At 37.3% G+C, this 12,587-nt stretch overlaps 1 pseudogene across 1 annotated transcript; it reads left to right on the top strand.

Moving 5' to 3' along the window:
• The first annotated feature begins 11,730 nt into the window (after positions 1-11,730).
• On the top strand, positions 11,731-12,293 carry LOC708154 (small ribosomal subunit protein uS9 pseudogene; annotated as a pseudogene). The gene has a single exon (XR_001440144.3). The product of XR_001440144.3 is annotated as a small ribosomal subunit protein uS9 pseudogene (transcript).
• The last annotated feature ends 294 nt before the right edge of the window (positions 12,294-12,587 follow it).

Below are 12,587 nucleotides of genomic sequence, written 5' to 3'. Positions count from 1 at the left end.
CCCCAGCTCCAAAATGTCTAAGCCATAAGCCTTGGCAGCTTCCATGTGGTATTAAGCCTGCAGGCACACAGAGTCCAAGAATGAAGAAAGCTTAGGAGCCTCTGCATGAATTTCAGAAGATGTATGAGAAAGCCTGGGTGCCCAGGCAGAAGCCTGCTGCAGAGGCAGAGCCCTCACAGAGAAGCTCTACCTGGGCCGTGTCAAGGGGAAATGTGAGGTTGAAGCAGACAGAGGGCACTGCCTATTGGAGCTGTGGAAAGGCGGCCACCATTCTCCAGGCCCCAGACCCCAAAATAGCCCTAGTTTTGTCTTATTGTTATACAAATTGTCGTGATTAGTAGACAATATGGAAATCAGCCCCCAAAATATAGTAAAATATATCGAATAATTATCTTTTCCTCCCTGAGACTTTATACTAGTAGCGATAAAATTAAAAATACAAAAGAAGGTGGGGTTTAGTGGCACACCTGTGGTCCCAGCTACTCAGGACCGTTTGAGCCCAGGAGTTCAAGGCCAGCCTAGACAATACAGTGGGACCCCATCTCAAAAAAAAAAAAAAAAAAAAAAATTGAAGTCATATTCACAAAGTCAATTCGAATACCTACTTTGTGAGACTGAAGCTGCTTTAAACATGAACCATTTTAGCCGGGCATGGTGGCTCAAGCCTGTAATCCCAGCACTTTGGGAGGCTGAGACGGGCAGATCACAAGGTCAGGAGATCGAGACCATCCTGGCTAACACGGTGAAACCCCGTCTCTACTAAAAAATACAAAAAACTAGCCGGGCGAGGTGGCGGGCGCCTGTGGTCCCAGCTACTCGGGAGGCTGAGGCAGGAGAATGGCGTGAACCCGGGAGGCGGAGCTTGCAGTGAGCTGAGATCCGGCCACTGCACTCCAGCCTGGGCGACAGAGCCAGACTCAGTCTCAAAAAAAAAAAAAAAACATGAACCATTTTAAACCTTTTGTTTTGTGCTGATTGCATACAAAATAAATGGTAACAATGAAAATCAAATTTACTGCATTGTGAGATAGACTGTGTAAGAAAGGGGATTAATGTATAAAGCATGTACAAAATTGGATCTGATATTCAAGGGCAAATGCCACATTTACAAACTGAATTTTAATAGTTTAAGGAAGCAGCTTCAGATTTGATATGGGTAATAATTCAGAAAATAATTCTGAGAGGCAGTATATAACTGTTATAATTTTCTTAGACATTTGTCTTACATCTTGGAAAGCAAGTGACAAAGGCCATATTTGTCTTCACAGCATTTAATGTGCTTTGGGAGGTCCAGCTGAAACTATATTAAGGATTTAGACAAAAGTTTCAGGCACTTATTTACATATTTCCAATCACCGATTCAGTTAATTAACTAGATTTTTCCTAGTAACAAATATCCTGATAATTGAGGAGGTCTTTGGTTTTTACTTGGATGTCAAGCATTGTCCAGGTGCCTGAGACTACTTAGCATTTCTATGACACTTTAGAGATGCTTTCAGACGTTGGGTGGCTAACAAGCTGTGTTTTGTACAAGACTAAGGATCTTAATCTGATCAAATGGTGGTGCTGAAAAGCTCCCTTGGTTTTTAATATGATGATCTAATGCTAGGAAATTGCAGTCCCTTGTCATTATACATAGATCAAGACATTCCATTCTGGCCGTGGACTGTAACCTCTGTAGACCTTATTTTCTTACCAAAGATCAGAGGATCTTGGGGCCACCGGAGCAAATTTAAATGACTTAATTTTGTCCACAAGTATTCCTTCTTTCCAATTCTCTCGCTCTACACATTTTAGTCCAAAGCATAGCCTTCCTAGAAAAATGAATGGCTCAAGTGGTATATAGTTACAAATCACATTATCACTGGATAACCAAGCCGTTCCTTATGAACAACATGAGCTAGATCTATCTTTAAATGCTGTTTTATTTACAAGTTTTCCGTTTACCTCAGCTTTTTAAATATTCTTTACCTTAAGATGTTGAGATCAGAACTCATCATAGTGGATCTCCATAGTCTAGATTAGAAAAATTTCATTAGTCCTCTGAATGTCACGTAATTTAGATGAAACAGTCAGCATTTGGTAAGCCCCTGAAGTGCTTCCATGAGCTTCTTTGTAGGTTTAATGCTTCTTTGCCCATTCCTTCCAGTCACTGTTAGCAGTTCTTGTCATCATGTACTTTTATTTTCAAATAGGTTCCTGCTTCTGGTTATTGGAAAAACTATTTTACAGTATCCATCATCTGGTTGATAAATACAATACCATACTTTATTTTACCTCAATGGCATTAGGTTAGTTAGATTCAGGGGAGTACTATTATGTCTTATCATAGTCGTGAATATTGTCAACCTTTCTGAAAAACAACATATCTGAGGGAACAGCTAAGTATGTCCTAATTTCAACAAATGAAATGCAAAGGTTTTGATCTGGGTGGAGCTAACAACTAGCTCCTCCCTTTCTTCAAAGCTTATTTTCTTTTTCAATCATGTAGTAGATTCTTTGGTGATTTTTAAAAACTTTCTTGGTTTGCCAGATACAAAAGGAAATTTTTCCTTAAAAAGAGCTTAAACTTAGTATCTCCAAGAAATTAAATGTGTTTTGCCTTTTCATTGTATCTTTTAGATGGTTTGGAATATTTTTTTAAAATCCTCATATGCTTGTTATTTAAATGTAAGCTTTCTCTTTTGGGCCCCCAAATACTACAGTTAATGCAGAAGAAATACACAAGCTTAGTTATAATATGGGCTCAATTACTCAGGTAGCTCTTGGGTGCTAAAGACAAGTCTTCTTTCTCTTCCCTTTTTCTTTTCTGTCGTGTGTGTGTGTGTGTGTGTGTGTGTGTGTGTGTGTGTCTGTGTGTGTGTAACAAAGAGGAAGAGAACTTAAGTAAAAATTGGAGGATGCTGCAGCTGTTAAAAGCTCTCTGAAGCCCATTGAGTAAGAACAGGGCTGTTGAATAATGCAGACAAGATAATGAACAGCAGACAAATGATCCCAGGGGGCTCCCTGCTGGGTAAAGGGAGTGTGTACTTAGAGGGTAGATTTATTATCCTAACATCTTTTGTGGTGACCTCCAATTTATTGGAAATATCTGAGACATTTATAAACTCCGAGTTTGTCTCCAACCAAAGCCTAACTTGCTTATCATCTCTACCTCAGCTTCCTGAAGCCACATGGCAAAGTTGCAAAACCCAAAATTTCCTCTTCGAAAGAAGATACTGAGAATTAACTAACCATGTAAAGAGAAAAGAACCAAGAAAGCAACCTTGTGGTCGATTTATTAGTTGAAGTACAAATGTTGTTCCCTAGGCTACAGGAAAGCATTCTAGATACAAAGCTTTCTTGTTTACTAGAAACAGCCAGGAAAGTTTAAACCTGAAGTGACTAGATTTAATCATGCAGCGCTTGATTTAGAGGTACAATCTATTCCCAGACAAAACTGGGCCATTTCGTAACAAATGCAAAATGGCAGGATCCACAGTATTATGGAATTGTAAATTGCCTTTGTTTTAAAATGAGCATTCTTATAAGACAGCTTTTGATGCAAGACTTACTGTTTGAATGTAATTAGTCAGACATTATCTTACACAACCTCGCAGTCAAATTCAGTGAGAACTTCAATTTGGGACTAAAGAAATTACTCCATAAAGGAAGAGAAACTTTCAAAGCCATGAGTGAAACAGTTTTGGAAACCTTTGAAATATCTCATGCACTTCTAAGATACCTGGTCTATTTTTTCTTTAATTCCACAAAGCTGGTTTCTCAATTGCTTAGGAAAAACAAAACCAAGGAAACTCTACCTAACTGTATAGCTCAGTTATTCTGACCTACCTGGCAATTTACCTTATTGAGGTTTTAGAGATTAACAAATGTTAATTATGTCACTATGTTAAGATAAAATCCTGAAGATCTTTGTTGCTTGAGAGGTATTGAATTCTAAGTGTTTGTTCATATTATATTTGTCATTTCAGTCATGTTAAGAAAAAAGAGTTTGGAAATATTTAACTTAGTGAAGTGGCAATTCTGAAATCATCAAAAATCTTTTTTGTGCTTGCATATGTGAATACATGAAATGGAAGGGCTTTAATTTACAAAAGCGATTAAAATGAGTGAGATTGAATATAAACTCAGAATAATTGGAAGCATTTTTTCCCCATTCTCCTAAGAAAGTCTGAAAAGAAGAAAGTCATAATAGAGCTTTGCAGAAGGCTAGTGGAGGGAGTGGGATTCTTAACAATTAGATGAATTAAACAGTATATTTGACATACGATGTGCTCCATTATACTGTGGTAGGTGCTGAAATATTAATAGCACCTAAATGGCTCAAGTAAGTAAGCATATGAGTTTAAATGCCCAAGAATTCTATAAAGTAACTAAGTCTGTGTATATATGATGAGTCTATTTGTTCTTTCTTCTTTTTTCTTTTATTGATTCCTGTAGTAATTAAATTCTGAGTTCTTGGCCAGTTGCTGTCTAACTATTTGAATCATGTGAATGAACTGCTTGCATTGACTAGGTTCACTGAGGGTATCTCCAATAATTTCTAAATAATCAGACTGACAATATGCATAAATTGAATCGTAGACACTGAATAACAAATTTCATGAGTGAATATAAGTCTCTAGAAGTCTGTTATGTATAATGTGTATATTCTGCTAATTAAATAGCAAAATATAACAAAAATGTGAAATATATGTGGCCAAGCTTACAAACTTATAAAAATTCATCTATTCATTCATTCTTCACCTATTTGTTTGCACCTACTATGAACAGATATTGTTCTAGGCAACAGGAATCTGTAGTCAACAATATCTGCAAGATCCCTGATCTCATGAAACTTATGATTTAGAAGGAAAGATCAATGTATATGTACCTATTAAATGGACATTTATTCATTAAATCAACAAGCATTTATTATATAACCACTCTGTGCTGCGCACTGGAGATAGAAGGGAGAATAAAATAACATTACTGCTCTTGAGGAGTTCAAATTATAGATTCCAGCTATAATCCCAGCCAAGAGGGGAGGATCACTTGAGGTCAGGAGTTTGAGACTAGCCTGCCCAACATGGTGAAACCCTGTCTCTACTGAAAATACAAAAATTAGCTAGGCATGATGGCACACACCTGTAATACCAGCTACTAGGGAGGCTGAGGCAAGAGAATTGCTTGAACCCAGGAGATGGAGGTTGCAGTGAGCCGAGGCTGTACCACCGCGCTCCACCCTGGGTGACAGAGTGAGACACTGACTCAAAAAACAAACAATTCCCCACCAACAAACAAACAAACAGAAACCAGGCTTATATATAATTTGTTTGGTAGGTGATAAAGTATACGCTTGTGAATATGACACTGGAATAAAACAGAGTCAAAATTTTATCTTTCATTATAGGATGTCAATGGATAATATCTAAAGGCTGAAATATTAGAAGAAAGAGCTAAAGAAATGTACAACTGGGTAATCACTGGGGAAGGCCACCTGTTGCTGTGATCCATACAAGTCTATTCCTGGGACCCAGGTAGCAAAGCAGAGAAGGACAGGGAGTGAGTCTGAAAGGGCAAAGAGAAGAAGATATTCAGTTTAGGAAGTTCCAGAGAAAATGAGAAAGCTCATAAAGAAGTGGATCATAAAGAAAAAAAATGTTAAAATAATTATAATTCTTTTTTGTTTATTTTTTATAATCATAATTCTTAATCCTAGATGACAAAATGATTGCAATAACTGAACAAAATAATTCCAGAACACAAAACTTATAGGCTGGAAAATAGCTATTTGATGTGAGTTTTAAAAAATATCCTGGAATATAATGAAACAGACTCTAACTGTAGATTAGATAGCATGACAACCTACATGCCAGCAGGACATGTTAAACACTTGAGTAATTCCTAGGAAAGGTTTTGGGCCTTTTCTCATGATATTGATAGATTTCTCTGCATTATAGAAATCTTTCCCTTTTTAAAGGCAAGAGGGATGAACCTTTTGCCTTTGAGTCATTTGTAATATTATTAGAAGTTGTATTAGTGTTCTATTGTTGTGTAATAAATAACTGCAAACTTAGTGGCTTCAGACAACACATATTTATTAAGAGACAGTTTCCATTGGTCAGGAGTCTGGACATAGCATAGTTGGGTTTCAGTGAAGGGCCTCGTAAGCCCGCAGTCAACGTGTCAGATGGGCTGTGTTCTCATCTAGAAGCTCAACTGGGGAAGAATGTGCTTCCAAGCTCATTCAGGTGTTACTAGAATTTATTTACTTGTGACTATCTGGCTGAGGGCCCCAGCATTTTGTTTGCTTTTTACTTGAAGTTTGCTCGCAAACCCTAGGAGCTGACTGAAGTTTCTTGCCATGGGAACTTCCTCAGAATTCCTGCTTAATTTCATCAAGCTAGCAAGGAAACTCACTCACTTTAGTCTGCTGGGACAGAGTCAAGTATATAACACCAAATAATCACATGGGTGATAGTCTATCATGTTTGGCATAACCCACTTGTTAGAAGCAAGTCAGAGATCCTGCCTGCACTCAAGGGGAGGAGATTACACAAAGGCATGGAAACAAAGGTGGGAAAACATTGGGGTCACCCTAGGTCTATCTGTCACATGAGTGAATGAAAAATATAGAAATAGCTAAGATTTGCTAAAGCTGGTGTACAAACATGGTGTTTAACATAATAGTTTCTCTACTTATACATATTTCAAATATTTTTAAATTTTTAAAGTTTAAAAGCAGTTTTTTGAGAAAACAACTTGTAACTCCACTTTGCTGTCTTCATCATCTATTTGAGTTACAGTGCAAAGAAACTCAATTCAATGGTTGTGCATGGTATTCGTCTGATTTCCCATGCCTAGCACAGTGCCTGACTCATAGAAGCTGATTCATGAGTGATGGATGATCAAATGAATTGCCCAAAATGATTCAAAATTTCAAAAATCAGTTATACATCCAAAAATTGTACCCCAGCTTTACTGGAATCAGGACCTGCCAGATAGTTCATGATTGTTACTGTCACTCAGCTACAGAATAACAATGAAAACTAAAATGTATTGAGTGTTTACCCTGTCCCAGACATTGGTCAAAGTGCTGTACACGTTTTAAGTATTTAATTCTCCCAGCACCTCTGAGAAGGTAATTCTATATTTTAAGAACAGTGAACTCCTCTAAAAATCCTATGGTGATAAGGTTTTTTTGCTTTGTTTTTATTTCTTTTCTTTTTTCTTTATTTTAAAGATGGGATCTCACTCTGTCACCCAGGCTGGAGTGCAGTGGCACAATCATAGCTCATTGCAGCCTCAAACTCCTGGGCTAGAGCGATCCTCCCACCTCAGACTCTCAAGATGCTGGGATTACAGGTGTGAGCCACAGTGCCTGGCCAGTGACAAATTTCATAGTCAGTAGCGATGAGATTTAAACCTAACATTTATTCTCTTACAAATTCATTACCGTAGACACTTTTTTTTCTTTGTAAGACAATGGTTGCCTAAGCAAATTCTGACATTAGCATTAAAATGTCTTTTTTCTTTGACCTCAAGGTGTTCAACAGGTCTTTGCTCTTTACACGAAAGTAGGCTTTCATATTTAAACCAGGAATGATTCTTTATGCAGCTCTTAAAATGTATTTATAAATAATCATGCATTCAAACATAATAAGTCATTTAGGACTGTAATTAGTCATTGTCAAGTCCTGGCAAACAGCAGGATTCTAATTGGAAAGCAGTGTTTGCCCTACTTGTGCCTCAATGAAACTTTCAGAGAAGGGCATCATGTGCTTCTTAATCTGTTTTTCTAACAGCTAGTAGCAAATCAATGAAGATGAGGCTGGTGGCTATGATAAATTAATATGCACACTGACAACTTATAACCATGCAATTGCTTAGGGAATTACTATGCGACTATATCCAAGTAATTATATGTTTTAAATGATTTATCTCAATTTGTTAACAATACACTACTAAAATGGAAATAAAAAGAGAGAAAATGCAAATAGCATGTTATACCAACTTTACGTTGAACTTATTAAGAGGTTGCCCTTTTAATGAAGAATTTAATGAATTAAGAGGTTTGTTATGAATAAGCATTCTTACTACTTGTTAAGTATTTGTCACCACAGACCTGTCATAGTCATTCTAATTATGATTAATACCTTATCTTGAATTCCATCTTCATTCACATTCCAGTAACAAATATAACTTCTATTATATGATCAAGGTTCATGAAAACAGGATGATTTGCCTATGACCTTATATTTTATTCATTTTTACATTCATATTTAACAGATTTCTCTGAAATGAAAGTTAACCTTATGAATCTTTTAATTATTTTAAAGTGCATTTTATCCTTGACATGCCTTGCAACCCTTTATACTGTTTCAAATCATGGTTGTGTATTCAAGATAAATGAAAATCCTAACATTTTGATTACCCTCATATATAACTAGAAACTGCTACTTTGAGACATTCTTTAAAAATATGTTTTGTCTACTATGGAAAGAGCTAGTTTGATTCTCTCAAGCACTACTAATACTCTCAATATGAAAGACACAGGTTTATGAAGTTCAAAAAAATTATGCAAGAGTACAGGGTCAGATTTTTCAGTGCAGTCTGTACATAAATTGTGGTAAATATGAAGGTTTTTGTTGTTTTTTTAAAAAATGATATAATACACACTCCATATCACAGTATCTTATGTTATATATCCCTTCCTTTGTAGTTCTATCTTTTCTAAGGAAGAATCCATTTACCTCTTCAACTTACTTTTTCTCTCTTTTCTTCTGCTTTATCTTCCTGTTCCCACTTTACTCCCCCCTCTGCTAATCTTTGCTGCATCTTTATTTTACTGCCTTCTCCTCTGCAATTCTCCTTTGTCCCCATTCTCTATGGATATACTTTATATTCTGACCATTTCCATGCACCTCTGTCCTGTTTCTCTCTCACACTTTCTCCTCTACCTCATTCATCTCCCCCAAGGGAATTTGTATTCTTCACCTGCATAAAAAGCAGGCTGTAAGCATTTGATTTTGTGGTTTTAAGAGTCCTTGATTATTTATATTACCAAGTGTTAAAAGCTCTGAAAGGAAATAAAAATAATATTACTTCTTTTTTTCTGCCCTTTTTATTAGACTGTCTAAGAGAGGCTCTCTATGAGAGCTGAAAGGGCTATATTAACTAATACGCTCACCAAGAAAATTAAGCCAATTAATTTTTGGCAATAATAATAATAGTGATAGTAACAAGAAAACCAGATCATTTATCAAACATGAAGTCTGCTCTCTGAAGGGCTAGATATCAATGAAGGGCAGCTTCTTTAAGGGAAGAAGCCCTCTGGTCCCCAGAGCCACTGGATCCTTCTCAATCTCTGGTGTTGATGAGGAACACTCCACACGCAACATCATCAAGGCGTTTGTGGTAAGCCAGGTAGCATGAGCGAAGTGTATGCAAATCAGAGAAATGAACCCTCTCCTGAGGTCTTCCAAATCACTCAATTCTTAAAGCAATTAGCAGGTAGTCTATTTCCCCTTAAACTAGATGCATTTACATTTTCTTCATCATTTGAAGCATGTCTTCACACATTTCAGGTTCTCCATTACATGCAGAGATAAGTACTATGCACTTATTTTCAAATCCAGTGGAATAAAGTCAAACACTTGTGGTATGCAATATTCTAATGTCGTAAAGATTTGATGAGTTTTTCCTTAAAAAAAAAAAACCACAAAACAGACTACATTTTAATTACATTTTCTTAGAGGTATCTGGGGGAAGACGGGCCATGTGTTTAAGAGTGTTTAATGTACTTAAAAATTATATCCTCTAGCAGTCTCCAGTACTGATTTAATAGGTCTGATCTTTTGAAATGAATCCTATATCATATTTATGATGATGTTTTATTCGAGAATGAAACTAAATCTAATGAGAGGCAATTCCTTTGATGAGAGTGACAATTACATCACTGGAACCAACACATGCACAGATATCTCTCCTATTGACAATAAACTAGTAGCTTTGGAAATAAATTTAATGTTTAATCTCAGGCTTTTGGTTGTCATTTGTGAAGAAGCCAGAACTAACTTAGGTGTCCCCCAAATCATGCATAGCAAAGAGGAAACAGAAAATCCAGAGCCAGAGATAAACTAGACTTTTTCAATAATCATCATTTTCAACTTCTCTAACACCAAATCTTTCCTCTAAATTCAAGTAAGTGAACAGAAGTAGTAAATATGGAGCCTGTGGTCCATGGCAGACTATCTTACAACTTACTTCCTTTTTTTCCACCTGCAGTCCCATGCACGATCTCCACTTTTAAAATCATCTTGATACTTCTATAAATCCTTTGTAGCAAGAGCTAATAAGTACTGAAATGGCGAATGTTCCAAAGGCAAGAAGACATGGCAAAGCCCTAAATAAATTAACATGCATAACTGGGAATAGATTATGTATAATATGAATAAATGTGAATATATAATAAGTAAAAAGCCTACATTGGAATAAATCAATTCCAACTTGAGTTACAAGAATGACTCAGGTAAACACAAGCATTATTTTTTTTTAAATTGCTCATTATACGGCAAAACTTTCTTAGTTGGTTTCTTCTTTTTTCCTATTAGAATAAAAATTAGAATTTCATTAATTTTCATTCTTCTTTCAGGATAAAACCGGATTTAATGCTGCGTAGTCTAGGTCTTTGAATGCTTAATAATTTAAAAACTTAAAAGAGATACTCTTTTTTTGAGCAAAAGGTAATAGGAAACATAATTGGCAACTCCAGCTTTGCTAAGCTGACACGGCACAACACCATCAGAGTTGGTAAAATACGTATTGGCCAATAAATAATGTTAAGACCACTGGCCTAGCAAATGTTAAGACAAATCTAAATCCTTACCTAATTTCTAATATTACTATAAATTCTAGATGAATATGATGACTTACGACAACAAAAATATGTTCCCCTAGCTCTTACGTACTTTTATTTGGAAATGGAGTTTCAAACCATCTTTTAAAAAAATTCTATAAGGATTTTAATAAAAATGCAGAAAACATTAAGATAAAAGATGGCTTATATCTCATCCAAATACAAACTAGACTTTGCTCGTTCATCTACGTAAACAATAGACAATGCAGATGTATATTTTGGCAAATTTTACTCAGCCTATAAACGTTTTAGCAGAGGAAACAAAAAGCTCTTACCTGTTAAATCACCTGCATATCTTCTCATGACTCTGCTAAAAGGGAGTGTGATTTACTTACTTCTGATACTGAGGCCCTAATCATGAAAGCTTTTGGTTCTTTGCCATTTTTCTGAAAACCCATAGAAGCCCTTAATAAGATTTCGACTTTATAGAATGGGAGGGGCCAGCCTCCTGAGACTAGAACATACAAGATGGTTACCATTGTTGCTATTTAAAAGATGCCAGGATGGTCTCGATCTCCTGACCTCGTGATCCGCCCATCTCGGCCTCCCAAAGTGCTGGGATTACAGGCTTGAGCCACCGCGCCCGGCCACACGGTGAAACCCCGTCTCTACTAAGAAATACAAAAAATAGCCGGGCGAGGTGGCAGCGCCTGTAGTCCCAGCTACTCGGGAGGCTGAGGCCGGAGAATGGCGTGAACCCGGGAGGCGGAGCTTGCAGTGAGCTGAGATCCGGCCACTGCACTCCAGCCTGGGCTACAGAGCGAGACTCCGTCTCAAAAAAAAAAAAATAAAATAAAAAAATAAATAAAAATAAAAATAAAAGATGCTCTCTTTTCCGGTTGCAGCGCCGCGCGGTTAGGTTCTCTCGTCCACGCTCGCAGCCAAGCCGTCCAAGGGCTCGCTGCAGTAGGTGCAGGTCTTCGGACGCAAGAAGACAGCCACAGCTGTGGCGCACTGCAAACGCGGCAATGGTCTCATCAAGGTGAACGGGCGGCCCCTGGAGATGATTGAGCCGCGCACGCTACAATACAAGCTGCTGCAGCCAGGTCTGCTTCTCGGCAAGGAGCGATTTGCTGGTGTGGACATCCGTGTCCGTGTGAAGGGTGGTGGTCACGTGGCCCAGATTTATGCTATCCGTCAGTCCATCTCCAAAGCCCTGGTGGCCTATTACCAGAAATACGTGGATGAGGCTTCCAAGAAGATCAAAGACATCCTCATCCAGTATGACCGGACCCTGCTGGTAGCTGATCCCCGTCGCTGCGAGTCCAAAAAGTTTGGAGGCCCTGGTGCCCGTGCTCGCTACCAGAAATCCTACCGATAAGCCCATCAGGACTATCAAAATTCACCTGTATAATAAACAGTTTTTGAGGGATTTTAAAGTTAAAAAAAAAAAAAAATGCTCAAATGTTGGCCTGCCAAAAAATCAGATTTTCAAAGTGTGGGACAAAAAGAATGTCCTTCTCTAGTTTGAAAATATGTTGAAGATGAACATTGAGTATAGGATTACAGTATAGTAAAAATTTATTTGCTGTTTCTCCAAAACTGGTTGAATTATCTTTGAAGAGGTCATAGGGAACCTAGAAAAGAATGAACTGATCATTTGATCACCTGATTATTTGATACTATGTGTAGGTTGTGACAAAAACTCATATAGTAAGAAAAAGCTCATTTTTTGGGACAAGACTGT

This window comes from Macaca mulatta, chromosome 15, assembly GCF_049350105.2.
Source record: "Macaca mulatta isolate MMU2019108-1 chromosome 15, T2T-MMU8v2.0, whole genome shotgun sequence".
NCBI classification, from domain to species: domain Eukaryota; kingdom Metazoa; phylum Chordata; class Mammalia; order Primates; family Cercopithecidae; genus Macaca; species Macaca mulatta.
The sequence above is the reverse complement of the archived record's forward strand: the minus strand, read 5'-3'. Positions and strand labels throughout refer to the sequence as shown.